Here is a 20732-nt window from a genome sequence, read left to right as displayed (position 1 = left end):
CAGATTTCATTCTTTTTGATTCCTGAGTAATACTCCATTGAATATATATACCACATCTTCTTTATCCATTCATCCATCGATGGACATTTGGGCTCTTCCCGTACTTTGGCTATTGTCGATAGTGCTGCTATAAACATGGGGGTGCATGTGTCCCTTCGAAACAGCACACCTCTATCCCTTGGATAAATGCCTTGTAGTGGAATTGCTGGACGATAGGGTGGTTCTATTTTTAGTGTTTTGAGGACCCTGTGTGCTGTTTTCCAGAGCGGCTGCCCCAGCCTGCCTTCCCATGCTGCACAGTTTTAAATTTTGATGTCCCCCATCTTTTCTTTTGTTTCCTATGTCCTTGCTGCCGTGTCCAAGGAATCATTGACAATTCCAATGTCAAGAGGCTTTTCTTTGTATTTTTTCTGAGAGTTTTATGGTTTTAACTCTTCTGTTTAGATCTTTGATCCATTTCGAGTTAGTTTTTATATGCGATGTGAGATGAGGGTCCAGCTTCATTTTGCACATGGATGTCCAGTTTTCCCAAAACCATTTCTTGAAGAGACTGTCCTTTCCCCATGAATGTTCTTGGCACCTTTGTTGAAAGCCATTTAACCATTCCAGGGGTTATTTTGGGGCTCCTTGTTCCGTTCATTGTCCTTTAAGCCTGTTTTGATGACAGTAGCATCCTGTTTTGATTACTGTAGCTTTGCATAATGTTTTGAAACAAGAAGGAAGTGTGAGGCCTCAACTTTGTTCTTCTTTTTCAAGGTCACTTTGACGATTCAAGATCCCTTGAGATTCCACATGAATTTTAAGATGAATTTTTCTATTTCTTCAAAAAATTCCATTGGGCTTCTGATAGGGATTGCATTAAGTCTGTAGATTGCTTTGGGCAGTTTTGATATCTTAATAACATTAAGCCTCCCAACCCACAAACACAGGATGTTTCCCAATTGATTTGTGTTGCCTTTCATTTCTTTCAGCAATGTTTTGCAGTCTCTAGTGTACAAATCTTTTACGTCTTTGGTTAAGTTTATCTTAAGTATTTTGTTTTTCTTGATGCCACTGTAAATGGAATTGTTTTCTTAACTTCCTTTTTGGAACGTTCAGTTTTAGTCCATATAAACAACTTATTTTTTATGTGTTGATTTTCATATTCTGGAACTCGAGTGAGTTCACAGATTTTTTTTTTAATTAATTTTTTTTTTTTTTTTTTTTTTTTATTTTGGAGAGAGAGAGCACAAGCAGGGGAGAGGGGCAGCTCGATCCTGACCTAAGCTGAAATCAAGACTTGGACACTCAACTGACTGAACCACCCAGACCCCCTGGAAGAAGTGCTGTGTTGAACAGAACTGGTAAAAGCAGTCATACGGGTCTTGTTCCTGATCTTAAAGGAAAATCTTTCAGTTGTTCGCCATCGAGTATAAAGTGAACCGTTGGCTTTGTATAAACAGCCATTTTAGAAAATGTTTATTTATTTTGAGACACACAGAGAGAGAACATGAGTGGGGTTGGGTCAGAGAGAGGAGGAGAGAAAGAATCTGACAGTGCAGAGCCCAATGCGGGGCTCGATCTCATGTATCGTGAGATCATGACCTGAGCCGAAATCAAGAGGCAGACACTTAACTGTCTGAGCTACCTAGGCACACGCGCGCGCGCACACACACACACACATCCATTATGATAGTCAAGCAGTTTCCTTCTATTCTTAGTTTGTTGTTTTTATCAAGAAGGACTGTTAAATTTTGTCAAATGCTCTTTCTGCATCCATTGAGATGACCATGTGTTTTTTTTCTTTACATTCTGTTAAGTGATGTATTATGTTGATTGATTTTCATACATTGAACTATCTTTGCATTCCAGAAATAAATTCCAATTGGTCATGGTGCATAATCTTTGTAATGTGCTGTTGAAATCTTTTTGCTAGTATTTTGTGGAGGATTGTTGCATTGATATTTGTCAGGGATATTGGCCTATAATCTTCTTTTATTATAGAGTGTTTATCTGGCTTTGGTATCATGCTCATTTCATAGAATGAGTTTGAAAGTGTTCTTTCCTCTGCAATGTTTTGGAAGAGTTTGGAAGAATTAACCGGTGTTAATTCTTCTTCAAATGTTTGGTAGAATTCACCAGCGAAAACATCTGGTCCTGGGCTTTTCTTTGTTGAGAGGTTTTGGATTACTGATTCAATGAGACTGTCTTTTTAGAATGACTGTTTTGACTTTTACATCGAAATGAATTCCCGCCTCCCTGCCCCCAGAGGACTAGTCCTTCACGTCCAAAGATTATGCACCTTTTATAACCATGCACTTTCCTCAGAAGAGTGTTAGAACATGTTTTTGGAAGGATAAGCTTTGAAGCCATTACTTTATTACCATATGCATTTTCTTCTTATGTAGGAAAAAACAAGCAAATCTAGACAACATTCTCAACTTTACTCAGCTTGGCATACAAGGACTTTTGGCTTTTCCAGATACCAAACCTACACTCAGAAGGTAGAGAAGAGTTGCCACCAGGGGGTGCCTGGGTGGCTCAGTCAGTTGAGTCCAACTTCGGCTCAGGTCATGATCTCGCAGTCTGTGAGTTCGAGCCCCGCATCGGGCTCTGTGCTGACAGCTCGCAGCTCGGAGCCTGGAGCTGCTTCACATTCTGTTTTCACCTCTCTGCCCCTCCCCAGCTTGTGCTCTATTTCTTTCAAATATAAACATTAAAAAGAAATTTAAAAAGTTGCCACCTTATAAAGTGTGTAATAGGATATAGAAGGTGCTGGAGGCTTATAACACCATGAGTCCTGACTCACAGTAGACTGGTTTGGGACTAATGACAGAGGGATCTTTCATATGGTAAGCTCCTAGGTAAGGAAGTCTACAGGCCCTGGCAGCTGTGACTTCATGGGAGACTGAGAGAATTGGTACGGAGGGTCCCAAGTGCTGCCACTTGGTGTTGTCACATCTTGTGCAAGTTTGCAGGGCTGAGTTTCTGTGGTTTCTCAGAGCTGTGATAACCTGCATGTAAAGCCAGGTCAGAAAAACAGTCAGACCCAGGATTCTGCTAACTCAGCCCAACTGGCTTCTAGAATCCTCGGGAGTGTTTTTCAGTGAACTTATAGTGTACTGAAACCACACTGGCCTTGAAGTCAGAGCCATTCGCCACTAACCACTTTCATTCATTCATTCACCCATCCATTCATGTATTTAGCCACTCATTCTTTACTGAGCCCTCCTAGCTATGTCTTGTTTACTTACACACCTCGGGGCTCAGCTTCCTCATCAACTCAGTGGAGAGTAAAAATGCCCCTTTGAAGGGTGGGAGGGAGGTGGGCTAAATAGGTGACAGGGATGAAGGAGGTCACTTGTCCTTATGAGCACCCGGTGATGTACAGAAGTGTTGAATCACTATATCGTACCCCTGAAACTAATATAACACTGTATGTTAACTAACTGGAATTAAAACGAAAACAAAAAAATGCCCCCTCGAAGATCTTTGTAAGATGAGAAATAGCTTATGTAAAGTTCCCAGCACAGGGTGTGGTCTGTGACCTGTGTGGCCACCCTGGGCCACGCTCAGAAGGCCCCATGCTTTAATTGTCAGACATTATCATCTTGAAATTATTAATATATTTTTTAATGTTTATTTAAAATTTTTTTTTAAACGTTTATTTATTTTTGAGAAGAGAGAGACAGAGCATGAGCAGGGGAGGAGCACAGAGAGAGGGAGGCACAGAATCCAAAGCAGGCTCCAGGCTCCGAGCTGTCAGCACAGAGCCCGATGTGGGGCTTGAACTCACAAGCCATGAGATCAAGACCTGGGCCAAAGTTAGGCACTCAACCAACTGAGCCACTCAGGCCCCGATATTGGCATTCTTAAAGAGTGTAGTTCCTTCTCCCATTTTAAAATTGAACATTCCTAATTTTTGTTGTCTGATGTTTCCTTTGATTTGCTTGAGGTGATTGTGTCTTTCTCGAGGTAATGCTTCTGGAGCCGGCAATGACCTCGGCTTTTAAATGATGACTCCACATGCTGGCCTGCGTCAAAATTTTCAAGCAAGAGTAAGTTTTCTTTAGGCGACCCTGATGTCTCTCTGTGCCTCTCTTTCCTGCCTATGTAGCCCTAATGCAAACCTGATCTATGAGAAGGGTATGTAACTCATTAATATAACTCATTCATATAACTCATTCATATTAGGATAGAAATATGACTGTTTAGACTGCCTTTCCATGCTTTATGTCTTCCCGTCTGCACGAGCTCTGTCCCAGGCAGGCACACAATAGTGCTCAGGTTTCCTCAGTGCAGGAACAGGGACCTCTCTAAGCTAACTTAAATAAAAACTGGAGATTTGTGGGCAGGGTCCCGAGGTAAGAGGGAAGATACGGAGATTAGGGGGCAAGAAAGCCAGATGGAACAGGTACTGGAAACCTCCATACATGTTGTAAACAGTCATGGCTGTGTGAGAAATGAGCCCACAGACCCAATCAAAGGAGGGATGCTCAGACTGGGAGCACTAGGCACACAGTGGATCGAGGCTTTAATCAACGTTCTCACAAGAGCCAGTGTCTGGTAGACAGGATCACTGGGGCAGTTACAGCAGACAATTTATCTCCTAGAGTGAAGCCCTCCCCTGGTTCCTCACTGGCTGAGCACTACAGAGGTAAGTCCCTCCCCTGGTTCCTCATTGGCTGAGCACTACAGAGGTCACAGCCCTACCCGGAAGTCGCCTATGCCCACGTAAAACAGGATGTAGTCTGATTGGAACAAACGTACATTCCCTGAGGTGTCGCAGAGACTTTCTGCCCCTCCTCCATTTGTTCTTTGGCATGTGCTCATTGCAAAGCCCATGAAAATAAGCTCCCAACAATAAGCCCACGAAACAGAGCGGGGGTGGGGTGGGGGGTGGGGGGTGGGGGTGGGGGGGCGGGGGTGGGGAGAAGAACCAGGAAGTGAAGTGTCTAAGGGTTTGGGACTCCATTGTGGGGGGCGGGGTTCATACCTATTTCCAACAGGTTGTAAGCCTACTGTTAACTAGCACGGCTTTTATTTGGTATTTCTGAAAATGAGTCATCCCTCTTACTTATCGCAGCTGCAGAGGTCCCAGAGCTGGTGTAGAGTGGCACCTGTCCCCTAGCGCCTGGTTCCCTGAGGCCAGGCCTGCCACAGCCTCTGTCCTTGGCTTTCCCTGTGAGTCCCTCCTCTGTGGATCTTCACGGTGTCCCCTCGTTCCTTGGGCTCGTCTGTCTGTCCTTACAACTGCAGTGCCTAACGGTAGTGCTGTGGGCAGGAGGTGTATGGCCCCTCCCAAATTCATATGTTCAGACTCTAATCCCCAACATAATGGCATCTGGAGGTGGAGGCTTTGAGTGGTGATTAGGCCATGAGGATGATGGGGCCCTTGTGATGGCCTTAGTGCCTTTATCAGAGACCCTGGAAAGCTTGCTTCCTCTCTGTCTCTGTCTCTGTCTCTGTTGTTTTCTCTTCCCTTCCCTGCCTGTGAGGACACAGAAAACCATGAAGAGGACTCTGGCCAGACACCAGACCTGCCGGAGCCTTGATCTTGGGTTTCCCAGCTTTCCAGACCCATGAAAGTACATGTTTGTTGTTTAAGCTTCTCAGTCAATGGTATTCTCTTACAGCAGCCCAGACCGCTAGAATAGTAATACAGGTAGATTGCTTTAATGGCCCCAGTTCTTTACTCCTCCCGTACACACACCCTTCTCCCACTGTGGGCAGAGCATGCTTCCCTGCCTTATGACTTTGGGTCTCCCCTGGATCTGCGTTGGCCAGTAGGATGAGGCAGGAGTGAAGGCATTTCAGTTCCAGGCCTGAGCCTCAACAGGCCTTGAGTGTTTCCCTTTGCTCCTGGTGCATCCGCCATTGTCATGGGAAAGAAGTTATTCAGGCCAGCCGCTGGTCCTTGGAGGAAGATGGCTCTTGGAGCAGCGCCATCCCAGCTGAACATACATGAGCCACCCCTAGGCAGCCGTAGATGTGGGAGCACGCTCCAAGCCTGGTCTGGACCTGCTGACCATTCCATAACCCACGGATCTGCAAGATGAAAGGATGTTTATTTAGGTCGTTGAATTTTGGGATGTTTTTGCTACACAGCACATTTGGCGATAGTTGTTTGGTACAAGATCGAGCCAAACCATCAGAATAAAGGCAATAACTTAGAAAGCTTATGTTTTCTCATCATTTACTGCACTGCCGTGCATATCTGGAGTTGGATTACAGTGGTGGAGAAGACAGACAAGCCCTTTCCTGTCTAGAACTGACATTCTGGTGGGGGAAAGCAGGCAATGCATTTGTAAGCAAACCCATGAATGAGATCATTTTGGATGTTGACAACTACAAAAAAGCAAAAACAAAACAAGGTGGGTAACGAGCTGGCCTGTGCTGCCCGATACAGGGGCCACTCACCTGCCACATGGACGTTTACATTTAAGTTAATGAAAATGAAATAAAATTTAAGTCGATTATTCGGTCACCCTAGCCATATTTCAAGAAGTCAGTAGCCAGTTTCCAGTGGCTTCTGCATTGGGCAGTGTTAGATACAGAACATTCCCATGATCACAGAGAGTTCTGTGGACAGTGCGAGGTTAGACTCTACAGGGTTCCTGGTGGGGGACGGTGGCTACTTGGCCTGCAATGAGCGGGGGAGATTCTCTGAGAAGGTAGAGTTTGAATTGGGATCTAACGAGGGAGTCAGCCATGTCAGTTATCAGGAAAGAGCATTGCAGCCTAAAGACCAACTGGTGCAAAGGCCCTGAGGCATAGATTGACATGGGCAGTGCAGTCTGACTTAGACCATAAAAGGGTCACTCTGGCTGAAGAATAAGGGTGGGTGGGTACAAGCGTGGGTGGAAGAATCTGGAATGCTAATTGGCAGCTTTCACAGAGACCGTGGCTGGACGTAAAGTCGACGTGGGCCATTTTTTCCATCACAAATTGCTGCTGGTATTGAAAGGATAATTTCACGTCCTCATTATTTTGGGGCTCACTCGCGGCTGAGGTGACAGTGACCAGCATGGTAATACAGTGAGGGTTTCACAGACGGCTGCTCAGATCGGCTTTGACGTGGTGGGGAAGGCCTGGTTACAGCGGTGTGCCTTTTTCCTCAAAATCCAACTCACTCTGAAAGAAAAATAGTAAACGCAGAGATTTTGGCAAGCTCAGGTAAACAAGAGAAAGAAAAGTTCAAAAAATTTGCAAACCCATCTTCTGAGGACCGCTGTCCATGTTTTGTGTACGTTTCCAGTTTTTTTCCTGTGTGTATACATGTGTTTTTTTTTTTTTCACTAACACAAATGGGATCACACTAAACCTGTAGTTCTGGGGCGCCTGGGTGGCTCAGGAGGTGAAGTGTCTGACTCTTGATCTGGGCTCATGTCATGATCTCGAGGTCGTGGGATCGATCCCTGCATTGGGCTCTACTGAGCATGAAACCTGCTTGGGATTCTCTCTCTCTCTCTCTCTCTCTCTCTCTCTCTCTCTCTCTCTCTCCCCGCCCTCCCTGTGCCCCTACCCTCCTCATGCTGTCTCTGTCTCTCTCGAAATAAATCTATCTCACAGCATGCCCCCACCCCGCAGGGTCTGCCCCTGCCTCCACCTGCCCTGTGCTTCTACGGCCTCCTCACCTGTTGAAATCCTCCCTGGTTTTCAAACTCAGCCCAAAGTCCACCCCACCCCTGCCTCCTCCCCCAGGCTCCTCTGGGAGTCACTCCCTTCTCTGGGTTTCAAGGACACCCTCTCAGCGCCTCTGGGGAAGCATTTTCTAAGCCCTCTCCTGCATTCTCCTGGGCTGTTTACCTGTCTACCCCTCATCTCTTACCTGGGATCTCTTGGCTCTCCTAGTCTGGGGTCGCCACTCCAGCCCGGTATGCAGAGCCACACTCCACCCCTCTATTTCCTAGCCCCCACCTCAGGGAAGCAGCTGAACCTCTATGCCATAGTTGCCACATCTGTAAAATGGGCATAATAATTGTGCCTCCTTCAGAGACCAAAGAGAATCCTTTAGAGAATGAAAAAGAAAAATGTGACTCTTCAACGGATCTCTCTCCCTCGTGAATCTATATAACTCCCGTGGGGGCAGGAATCATGGGAGATTTGTCTTGGCCTCCCCACTCCCCACCCCCCAATTGAGGACCGTGCTTGGTATGCAGAAGTCATTCAATATACGGTTGTGGAACTGGGCTGTCAGGCAAGGTTGTGCGCTCCTTGCATGAAGGACCCTTCTAGTATTCCCATGGGACCTGGCGTATTTTAGCCGCTTAGTAAATGTGTTTTGTTGTTTTTTTTTTTTTAATTTTTTAACGTTTATTTATTTTTGAGACAGAGAGAGACAGAGCATGAACAGGGGAGGGTCAGAGAGAGGGAGACACAGACTCTGAAACAGGCTCCAGGCTCTGAGCTGTCAGCACAGAGCCCGACGCGGGGCTCGAACTCACGGACTGCGAGATCATGACCTGAGCCGAAGTCGGCCGCTTAACCGACCGAGCCACCCAGGCGCCCCAGTAAATGTGTTTTGGATTGAATATGGGAGTGCCTTCTCCTGGTGCTTGAAAACACGTCCTCGTTTATTCCTTATGGGTCAGCATGCTGTGACCAACTGCTGATTCACACTGGTTTCCCGGCACCCTGGATGAGCCAAGAAAAGTGGCATGAAGGGAAAGAGGGGCCATGTGCCCAGCAGATCTTCCCCGCAACACTTGGCATCTATAATTATTCACTGTTTGCAGAAAAAGACGGCATTCTAATTTATGCACTTGGCATTCTCGTTCCTGTCGTGCCCAAAGCCCTTCTGCCCAGCGTCACCCAACGTGCACACAAACGCAGGACTGTTTTGTCCCCAAATGTGTTGCCCTTTCTCTCCTCTCCTCTCCTCTCCTCTCCTCTCCTCTCCTCTCCTCTCCCTTCCCTTCCCTTCCCTTCCCTTCCCTTCCCTTCCCTTTCCCTCCCCTCCCCTCCCCTCCCCTCCCCTCCTTTCCTTTCCTTTCCTTTCCTTTCCTTTCCTTTCCTTTCCTTTCCTTTCTTCTTTTTGAAAAATAAAGCAGAGCTCTCAATAGGCCAGTTTAAAATGACTTCCAAAGATTCTGCATGAAGCATTGCATGAAATGCCTTTGGTCTACAGTTGGCTACACCAAGAAAACATAAGTGTGCTTCAGAACACTCTCCGAAGCCATGGTCTGCACCCTTGCAAGGTGGGGTGAGGCCGTGAGAGCAAACGAGATACTGTCACTTGGGGCTCAGTATCCTACGCCCCACAAAACAAGGCAGGCCTTTTGCGGTGTGAAGTAAATGAGGCTATTTTGGACCTAAACCATGATTCATCTTTCTGGCTGTTGTTGAAGACTATCCATACTCAGCACAGCCACACACAGGCTTGCGTGTTCAATAACCAGCAGCGCTTACAAATCCATGCTAAGTCAATTCCGTCGGTGTTTATTAAGTACCCACTCTGTGCTTAATGGCGAACCGGGAGCTGTGAGGACTGAGATGGACCCCACAGGTGGCTGGGAGAGGGACTCATGTGGCGGAAGCAATGCGCAGACATCAGAGTTGGTCCCGCAGACCCAGGCACCCAGACTCCATCCCCGGCACACAGTAGGCGCTCTATGGTGGCTCAGGACATGAATGAATTGGCAGGACTCGCCCTTTACACAGCACCTGTGCATGGTTATCTATTCTGGGAGGTCATCGGGGCAGGGGTATTAGTGTTCCGATGCTGCCATAACAAAGTACCACAAAGTGGGGGTCTCACACAACAGGAATGTATCGGCTCACAGTTCCAGAGCCTGGGGTCTGAAATCAAGATATCGGCAGGACTGCCTCCTTCTTCTTTATTTTTTAAAAAATTTATTTATTTATTTATTTATTTATTTGAGAGAGAGAAAGAGAGAGAGAGCAGGGAAGGGGCAGAGAGAGAGGGAGAAAGAGAATCCCAAGCAGGTTCCTCACTGTCAATGTGAGGCTCAAACTCATGAACTGTGAGATCATGACCTGAGCCGAAGTCAAGAGTCAGAGTCAGGTGCTTAAGCGAGTGAGCCACCCAGGAGCCACCCCCCCCCCCCGCCGCCCTGTTAAAGTGTATTTATTTATTTATTTATTTTGAAAGAGAAAGAGAGCAAGTGAGCAGGGGAGGGGCAGAAAGAGAGAGGACTACCTCCGTGGGAGGGCTAGGAGGGAAGGGTGGTCCCAGGCCTCTCTCTTTAGTTTATGGGCGGCCGTCTTCTCCCTGTGTCTTCCCGCTGCCCAGTGTCCATGGTACCTGGGTCCCAGCTTCTCCTTCTTATGAGGACACCAGTCCTATCGGATTAGGACCCACCCTAATGACCTCATTTTAACTTGATCATCTCTGTCAGTAAATACCCTATCTCCAAATAAGGTCACATTCTGAGGTACTGGATGTTAAGACTCCAGCATGTCTCTTTTGGGGAGGGGGACACAATTCGATGGTAACAGCAGGAGAGGTGACCTGGTGGCTGTGGGATCAGAGAGAGTTAACAGCTTGTCCAGGCCACATGACTGGGATGAGCTCACATCAGAGTCAGTTGCTTCAGGATCCCACACTTTCCCACCGTCCGTGAGGCGGAGGGACAGTAAGTGCTGTGGAAATGCAGAGCAGAGAGAAGGCTGTGCCCCGAGGACACATGAGCCCTTGTGGAGAGGAAGCTCCAGCAGTGGGGTCCACATGACACCCCCAGGATTTCTTCGAGGTGAGCTCCTGTTGAAACTGAGACTGTGGGAATGGTTTCTTTCAGGTACCAACTCCTGTGCAATCAGGTTCTAAATGCTGGGGTGGGGGGTGGGGGAGGAAACCCAGGCAGTGACGGTAAGTGGGGGAAAGGTAGGGAGGGATTGACTTGGCGTCCAAAGGTGGAGGTGAGGGTTAGTTTATGAGAAGATCACGCCCTGAATCCCAAGCAGGGCAAGTCTAGGAAGAGTTCAAAGTCACAAATAGGGCTGAGAGGGATTTTTCTGGAGGTGATGAATAAGGGACAGGAGGACTTCTGTGTGATGAGCACTGGGGAGGAAGGACTCAGGAGCTGTCCCTCCAGGAAGGGCATTCTAAGCTCAGACAGAGCCGGATGTGCCCAGCGGCGTCCAGAGTAGCATCCAGACAGGAGAGGCCTCCTGTCCTCCACTGCCCCAGGTGGGAGCCCAAGTGGCCCTACCTCCCTGTCTCCACCCACCAGCAGGCAGGGACCGCAAACAGAAGGGGATGCCGGATCGCATCTTCTCTGCAAAGTGCTTGTGACCCATTAGGAAAGCCGACGGGGTTTAGAGGCAGGCAGTGTCCTGGGCACCAACTGGTGAATCCCTAGCGTGGCTGGCTCACCCGTCTCCGGGCTCACTGCACCCGCCTCCCACTGGTGTCCCAGCCAGGCCACCGCAACATTAGGCACAGGGCCTGAGTATTTCGGGGGCCTCCACAGCAGTCTGGGACCAGGCAATACCTATAGGCTCTGTTGGTATGATGTCAGTTTCATGAGTTGATTACGTTGCAAGGTAACACAAAGCTATCTTGAAAATGGTTGCTGGGTTAGATTTTCCTACTTTACGAGGATCCTCTGGGAGACATTACCACCCTGAAACCTGAGGGCATTGGGGACATTTGGAGGCCCATGCCCGGGGCCCTGTGCTTTTGAGGGCTCCACACTGGCCCAGCACCTCCAGCAGACCTACCTGGCTGGGAGGGCCAGGGACACAAGCCCGCCTGGAGCCCATACCCCGCATCCTTCTAGACCACACTTTGGGTATCTGGGAGCCTACGATTCCTTGCCCTCAAGCCCACAGTCTCCTTCCAGGCCCCCGTCCCCCAAAGGCTATCACACTACTGGGTACACAAGCCTCGGGCAGAGGGTCAAGGGAGAGCCGTTTAAGGGGCGGGCTGGTGGAGGGGGTGTGGGCATGAGGGCCTGACAGATGAATCTGTCTCCACCCACGCTCTTGCCCCAACCTCACAGACACGAGGCACAGGAATCCGTCAGCAAGTTACAGCCAAGACTCCATGAAGTGTGTTACCCGCAAAGAATCTCAAACGCAAATAATAAAATAAACGACCTTTCAGATCCGTTTTATGGCACGGCAGAGTTACATTTCAGGTGGAGCTTGTGGGCGTGTTCCAACACGTCGGGTCCGATGGTCCCAAACCAGGACCCCTGCGGCTTCCGGGTACCCACGGCGCCCTCTCCCAAACCCGCCACTTTCTCCTGCGGTCCCACCGCACCTGCAGCCAGAACCACCCGTCAAAAGCCCGAATCTGCTCGTGTCAGTGCTCGACCGAGACCCCTTCAGTAACTGCCTCTGCCTTCAGGACGAAGCTAACCCCCCCCCCCCCCCCCCCACGGCTGGGCTTCTGAGGCCCCTGGGCAGCTGGCTCCCGCTGGCTTTTTCAGCCTCCTCTCTTACCCCCACCCCGCTCCACACCCCTGTCCAGCCCCTTAAGGAGACCACGGGCAGTTTCCCCCCCGGAGCTCCCCGAGTTCCTGCCTGTGCCACGAGGCCGTGCCTTCCCCAACGAGGAGCACCCCCAGCTGAGACCTCAGCCCATTTGCAGCACCTGCAGCGAGACCAGCTGTGCGAGGGAGGGAGGCTCCCGGTGGCTCTAACCCAGGCCCCAGACCCCAGCCTCGCTGAGGAGCCCGAGCGAGAACCGCCTAGCTGATCCCAGTCTCCCTCCCCGTCCCCTGCCCCGCGCCGGGGAGATGACCCAACACCATTGTGAGGTGCTTACTGCTGTCTTCGGCTGCTCAGCTTTGGGGTGATTCGTGAGGCTGCCATAAGTCACTGGAATAGGTGGAAACGGGGCCAGTGGGATGCAGGCCGACCACATGAACGTGCCGATTTTGTCCAGTTGTTTCCACAGGACGCGCCTTAGCGCTCACGCGTGATGTCACATATTAGATGCGTAATCGCACCTGCCCCACGGCATTAGCAGCGGCGCTCTGCGATGGGTGGCTGTGGGGTGGCACGGACAGGAGGGGCATCGCGGAGCCCAGGCCCCGGAGACAATGTGGATGTGGTGTTCGCTACCTAAGCAGGTATTCTCAGGCATGCCTACCTGAGAGGAACAATCTGTGAAATGACAGATCTGCTGATTTCTCTTCTTCTCCCTTCGCAAACTGAATTCTTGTTGTTTGGATCCTGGCACCAATCGGAGAACCACAGCATCCAAATATTGAAACGCTTTGCCTCCCAAAGCTGCTAAGAGGTGCTGGCACAGGTCCCCGGGCAAGGTGACGCGCTCTCCAGAGCCCCGGTTCCCCAGAGAAGCCCAGAGGACGTGGGTCCCTGTGGTCACGGTGATGCCACTGGGCACCAGCGCTCGGGGCCCTTCTGGTTTCAACCTAGAACAGTCCTCCTAGGTGGCAAGCTGGTAATTACTATCCCCATGCTGTAGACCCAGGCACCTCTTAGGAGTGGATCTGGTTTTGTGAGTCCTAGAGCTTTTAAGTTGGGGAAGGTCCTCGAAGGGAGAGCATGCCTATTACAAGGTGAGGTCCAGGGCCCGGGGGAGGGCGGTGTAGGGCAGGGGCCCCACAAGTGAACCTGTTTGACTTCTCAGTGAATGCACCTTGCGCCTGTAAATGATGACACTGGAATTTGAGGCCGAGACTGTCGGAGGCGGAGTCCAAGGTCCTTCTGCGACACCACCGCCTTCCCGTGTGATGGGTGGCAGCAGGCGGCCGAGTCCACGTGGCTGATGCATGACCTTCCGGGGAGGCCGGTCCGCGGGCCGGGCGGTGGGGGCGTCCTGCGCTGTCAGGGAGCCCGCTGCAGGGTGGCTGGGGCACGGGCCCCGCGGTGAGAACCCACTGGCGGGTCGCTGCCGCCCGGGGACTGCTCCATCCCGCTGCCTTCTTGTCTCTGCCAGGCTGCTCGCCTTTCGTGTCACAGGTGGGCAAAGGGTGTGCTCCAGCCCGTAGCTCCCTCCCGCCATATGTCAAAAGCATGTAAACGAGGAAGGTGGGGAGAACAGTGGTTCTGCTATGGCCAGGTGGCCTTGTCTCCCATCTGAAAGGTAAAAACTGGCCGTCCGTTCCCTGCTGTGCGCTGAGGCGCTTCCGGGAAGCCCGTCTGTCTTCCTCCCGCACCCTCCACACCCCTGGTCCGTGGCTCATGCCCGAGATGCTTCCATTGAAGGAGTTCCTCCTTTTATTGTTGGACAGGGGCCTCCTCTGGCTCCCCTTCTAGGTCTCCAGTCGGGGAAAAATTCTGGGAAACGGAGTCTATTTCCACATTGTACTCAGGGACCGAGCTGTGACCACCGTTTTGGTCACCTGGGTCCCAAGCAAGGCGTGTGCAAACAGAATCTCTTGGGGGGACCTTATGAAAACACAGATTTCTGAGCCTAGTGCAGAGCTTTTATTCAACAGGCCCCCTGCCTCTGATGCCAATGGGCACCAAGTTTTGACAGGCCCGGGCCCGTCACCAGAGCATCAAAAACCAGGCGTGGGCTCCTTGTTTTTTTAAGTTTATTTATTTATTTTGAAGGAGAGAGAGAGCACAGGAGCAGGGAAGGGGCAGAGAGAGACGGAGACAGAGAATCCCAGGCAGGCTCCGCACTCTCAGCACAGAGCCCGACGTAGGGTTCGAACCCACAGACCGTGAGATCATGACCTGAGCCGAAGTCAAGAGCCGGATGCTTAACCTACTGAGCCACCCAGGCACCCCAGGTGTGGGGGTCTTTTGGAGTGACACCAAAATCAGTGTCCCCGGGAAGAGGTGCAAAGCCACCAGGAGTTCCCGAAGAAAAATGCACAAAGTATAAGGAGAAAAGAGTTTGGCCCCAGCTGTGGGCGGTGTCAGCCTCAGGGCCTCTTAGAAATAAGTGACTTTGGCTTTTTCAACCAAATTGTAGCTGGGCCCCAAGTGCCTCCTGTCCCATCCCCAAAGCCCTGGGAACTCTGGTGGAGGGCAGGCATCCTTGGGGGGTCTTAGCGTCAGCCTGCTGAGTGATTCAACGTTCAAGAGCAGGTAGTTGGGAAGGCAGGTTTTGGACAAGAGAAAACGTTCCCTTGTGGGTTTCTTCATCTTATGTTTACAAACAGCTTTACTGCGATTTCATCCACAAAACAACTCCACATATTTAAAGTGTACAATTCACAGGGGGGCCTGGGTGACTCAGTCGGTTAAGCGTCTGGCTTTGGCCCAGGTCATGATCTCACTGTTTGTGAGTTTGAGCCCCGCGTCGGGCTCTGTGCTGATAGCACAGAGCTTGCTTAAGATTCTCTGTCCCCCCACCCTGCCCCGCTCTCTGCCCCTCCCCTGCTCACGCTCCCTCTCTCTCTCTCAAAATAAATAAATTAACATTAAAAAAAATAAAGTGTACAATTCACTAAGTAATCCCTGTACCCAACCTGGGGCTTCAACTCACGACCCCAAGATCCAAAGTGGCATGCTCTCCCAGCTGAGCCAGCCAGGTGCTCCCAGTTCGCTAAGTTTTGACATCAACACGCACCCGTGAAGCCTTTACCATTGTCAAGATAAACAGATCGGGCTACCCAGAGCTTCCTCATGTTTGGAGTCCTCCCTTGTCCTTCCGTTCCTCCTACCAGGCAACCAGAGATGTGCTTCCTGTTTTATATTTTACATAGAATTTCCTAGAATTTCACATAAATGGAAGCATGCAGTGTGTACTCATTGTCTGCTTCCTTCCCCTTGGCATCGCGATAGTGAGGTTCATCTTGTATTCTGGGATGAGCCGCACCTAGCCAGGACCTACCGTCCTCCTTAACAGGTGGTTGAATTCCATTTGTTACAGTTAACAAACATTTTTTTTAAACATTTATTTATTTTTGAGAGACAGACAGAGCATGAGTGGGGGAGGGGCAGAGAGAGAGAAGGAGACGGAGAATCGGAAGCAGGCTCCAGGCTCCGAGCTGTCAGCACAGAGCCCGACGTGGGGCTTGAACTCATGGACCGTGAGATCATGACCTTCCTTCCTTCCTCTGCTTCTTTCTTTCTTTCTTTCTTTCTTTCTTTCTGGCAATACCTTTGATTTTAGTATCAAGGTCATACTCATTTCATATAAGTTGGGAAATAGTCGCTCTTTTTCATTTTTCTGGAAGAATTTTTGTAGAACGAGTATTATCTCCTCCTTGGTGGAATTCACTGGTTTTCTCTGAGGGAAGGCTTTTTTTTTTTTTTTTTTTTACTATCAATGCTAGGTGAAGAGTGGAGAATAGATAGCTAAATAGATAATAAATGAATCTATTCAGGTTATCGATTTCTTTTTTGGACAACTTTAGTGGTCTGTGTCAAGCAAGGCATTTGTGTATTTAATCCGAATTGTCTATTTTGTGGACATAAACTTGTTCGTAATATTCTTTTACTATTTTTTAAAATATTTTCAGAGTCTTTGGTGATATCGCCTCTCTTGTTCCTGAGTTTGGTAATTTGTGTCTTTTTTTTCCCCCTTCTCATCAGTCCTGTGAGAGGTTTATTCATTCCGCTGATCTTCTCAAATAATCAGCTTTTGGTTTCATTGAGTTTAATCTATTGTTTTTCTCTGTTTTCTATTTCGATGATTTCCACTTTAATCATCATTATTTCCTTTCTTCTGGGTTACATTTGTACCTAGGTACATTTGTACATTTGTAATTTGTATATATTGTACATATTTGTAATATGTGTACATATGTACATTTGTACATATGTGCACGGTTTTAATAGTATATTTGTCAGCTCACTGTCATAACAAGATACCACAGACCGGGTGGATTAAAAACAGAAATTAATTTTCTCACAGTCCTGAGGCTAGACAACCCAGATCGAGGTGACTTCAGCATTGGTTTCTGAGGAGATCTCTGTTACTGGCTTGTAGGCAACAAGCTACGTGCTGGGTTCTCACGTGGCCTTTTCTCTGTATGCGTGGAGGGAAGGAGAGAGAGATCTGTGATGTTTCTCCCTCTTCTTATAAGGACACCAGCCCTATCAGGTTAGGGCTCCACACTTATGACCTCGTTTATCCTTAATCACCTCCCTAAAGGCCCTATGTCCAAATAGGTCACTTTGGGGGGTCAGGGCTTCGGCCTATGAATTTTGGAGAAACACAATCAGTCCATAATGAATGACATCTCCCCCAAATTCTCATACATTCTGTCTTCGTTTTCCTTCAGTTCAGAAAACATTCTAATTTCCCCCTTGACTTCTTCTTTGATCCATGGTTATTTAGAAGTGTATGTAGTTTCCAAATAACTGGAGATTTTCCAGATATCTTTCTGTTATTGACTTGTCATTTAATTCTGTTGTAGCCAGAGAGCATACTCTGAATTATATGAATCCTTTTAAAACTTATCGAGACTTGTTTTCTGGCCAAGAATATGAGTTATCCTGATAAATGTTCTGTGCACTCTTGCAAAGAATGTGTACTTTTCCGGCTGTTGGGTGAAATGCTCAATGAATGTCAGTTAGGTCAAGTTGGTTGATAATGTTGCTCAAGGCTGATGCATTCTTGCTGATTTTCTGTTCACTTATTCTATCAATTATTGGAAAAGAATTGGAATCTCCAGTTATAATTGTGTATTTGTCTATTTCTCGTTGCCATTCTAACAGTTTTTCTTCTTGTATTTTGAACCTCTGCTATTAAGTGCATCAATGTCCTTTGGATGAGCTCGCACCTTTATCATTAGAACATGAGCTCTTTTATCACTGGAAATACTTTTTCTCTGAAATTTGCTTCGATATTAAGAGAGCCACTTCAGTTTTCTTTTGACCAGTGTTAGCATGGTGTCTGTATTTTCTTCCTTTTATCTTTAGCCTATTAATTTCTTTGTATTTTTTTAATGTTTATTTATTTTTGAGACAGAGACAGAGCATGAATGGGGGAGGGTCAGAGAGAGAGGGAGATACAGAATCGGAAGCAGGCTCCAGGCTCTGAGCTGTCAGCACAGAGCCCGACGCGGGGCTCAAACTCACGGACTGTGAGATCATGACCTGAGCCGAAGTCGGACGCTTAACCGACTGAGACACCCAGGCTCCCCATAATTTCTTTGTATTTAAACTGCATTTCTTACAGGCAACAAATAGTTGGGTGTTGCTTTTTAATTCAATCCATCCATCTCTGCCTTTAAATTAGGGTGTCTAGACCATTTACATATAGTGTGATTATTGGTGTGGTTCGGTTTACATCTACAATCTTGCTATTTTTTTCTGTTTTTCCATCTATTCTTTGTTTGTTTCTCCTCTTTCTCTGCCTTCTATTAACTGAGTAATTTTTTAAAATGCTTATTTATTTTTTTTTGAGAAAGAGAGAGAGAGAGAGAGCGCGCGAGAGAGTGAGCATGTGCGTGAGCAGGGGAGGGGCAGAGAGAAAGGGAGAGAGAGAATTCCAAGCAGTCTCTGCACTGCCAGTGCAGAGCCCAATGCAGGGCTTGACCCCATGAACGATGAGTTCATGACCTGAGCTGAAATCAAGAGTCAGACACTTAACTGACTGAGCCACCCAGGTGTCCCTTAACTGAGTAGTTTTTATGTTTCTATTTTAATTCTTTGTTGGTTTTTTAGCTATGAGCCTTTGTTTTGTTATTTTATGGCTGCTTTAGGGCTTACAGTATACATATTTAATTTATCACAGTTTATCTCCATGTGATACTATGTCACGTATATTCACTTAAGGTATAAGAACTGTATAATAATATACTTCCATAGCCCTCCTCATGGCCTTGATGTTGTTGTTGTCATACATTCTATTTATATATATGCTATAAATCCCACAACCCTCATTTTTGTTTTGTTTAGATAATAAATTATATTTTAAAGAATCGTAAATAGGGGCGTCTGGGTGGCTCAGTCAGTCGAGCAGCCGACTTCGGCTCAGGTCATGGTCTCGCGGTGACAAGTTCGAGCCCCGCATTGGGCTCTGTGCTGACAGCGTCTCCCTCTCTCTCTCTGCCCCTCCCCCTCCCCCGCTCATGCTCTGTCTCTCTCTGTCTCAGGAATAAAAAAACAAAAAAAAATAAAGACTCGTAAATAATCAGAAAAGCACTTCGCTATTAATTCATGCAGTGAACATTTCCAGTGCTCTTCATTGCTTTGTGGAGATCCTTATTTTCCTTTATGTAAATAACATCCTTTAACATTCCCCATGGTGCACATCTATTAGTAAATTCTTTAAGCTTGTGTATGTCTGAGATTATCTTTATTTTGCTTTCATGAACAAATTATTTTTGCTGGACATCGAGTAGGTTGGCAGTTTTTTTCTTGCAGTATTTGAAAGATGTTGCTCTGTTGCCTTCAGTGTGTGCATTTGTTCTGTTTCCTTCTTCTCTCTGTCCCTCTGTATGTGATGTGTTGGTTTTCCTCTGCTTCCTTTTCAGATTTCTCTCTTTATTACCGTTTTTGAGCAATTTGATTATGATGTGCCTCGATGGAGTTTTTATCCTGTTCTTTGGATTTTGGATTTGTTGAGACCCCTGGATCTGTAGGTTTGTAGTTATCAACCAGTTGGCAGACTTGAGCCATTGTTTCTTTGAATTTTTCTGAACCGTTCTCTCCTCTTACTTGGGGATTCTAATTATATGTAAGTTAGATCGCCTGAAGTTGTCTCACAGCTTTCTGACTTTCTTCTCATTAATTTTGTTGTTGCTGTTGGTGTTGTTTTTCTCTTTGTGTCTTATTTGGGAGTTTCTAGTGCTGTCTTTGAATTAACTAATCTTTTTTCTTCAATGTCAATTTGCCATTAATTTCATCCAGTGTTCTTTTCATTTCACACAACATAGTGCTTTTTCTTTAATTTTTTATGTTTATTTATTTTTGAGACAGAGAGACACAAAGCATGAGTGGGGGAAAGGCAGAGAGAGGGAGACACAGAATCCAAAGCAGGCTCCAGGCTCCGAGCTGTCAGCACAGAGCCTGATGTGGGGCTCAAACCCATGAATCGTGAGATCATGACCCGAGCCAAAGTCGGACACCCAACTGACTGAGCCACCCAGGTACCCCTTATGTGTGGAAATTTTTGATTGGATGTCAGGTGTTGTCCATTTTATCTTGTTGGGTGTTGGACATTTTGTATTGCTCTATATATTCTTGAACTCGGTTTTAGAATACAATTAAGTTGCTTAGACACAGTTTGATCCTCTCTGGGCTTGCTTTATGATATGTTAAGTGGGCACATAATAGCTTTTATTCTAGGACTATTTCCCACTACTGAGGCAAGGCCTTTCTGAGTACTTTACCCAATGCCTTATGAATTATGAGTTTCCCAGTCTGGTTAGTTGGAACACATACTATCCTCAACCCTATGTGAATACCAGGCACTGTCACCTCTAATCCTTTCAGATGGTTTTTGCCATCACCCCTCCATTTTCTCAGGGGCATGGGCTGATCAGTTCTCTGCAGAATATTTTAGGAGAGCTCTGCAGATCTCTGGGTTCTGTCTCTGTGCAGTTCTCCTTCCTCTGATCGTCTACCCTAAGAGTTCTAGCTATCTTGTTCTCCCTGGACTCTCCACTCTCTCTCCTCAACTCAAGAAGTCTGCCAAATTTCACCTGGGTACCCCTTTCTGTGCTGTGCTCAGAAATCCTCTCAAGGATGTAATATTAGGTAATTGTGGGGTTCATGTCATTTATTTCCCCATTCTCAAAGATTATTATGTTTTGTTGCTTGATACCCAATGAGTTGAGAACTTTTATTTCATATATTTGGTCCAACTTATTTTGGTTGCATCAGGAAGGAGGGTGAATCTAGTCTATTTATTTGGTTTGGGAGTGAAAGTTTCAATTTTCTTTAAAAATTTTTTTTAATGTTAT

This window comes from Neofelis nebulosa, chromosome 7, assembly GCF_028018385.1.
Source record: "Neofelis nebulosa isolate mNeoNeb1 chromosome 7, mNeoNeb1.pri, whole genome shotgun sequence".
Classification (NCBI taxonomy): Eukaryota; Metazoa; Chordata; class Mammalia; order Carnivora; family Felidae; genus Neofelis; species Neofelis nebulosa.
Note: the sequence above shows the minus strand (reverse complement) of the source record.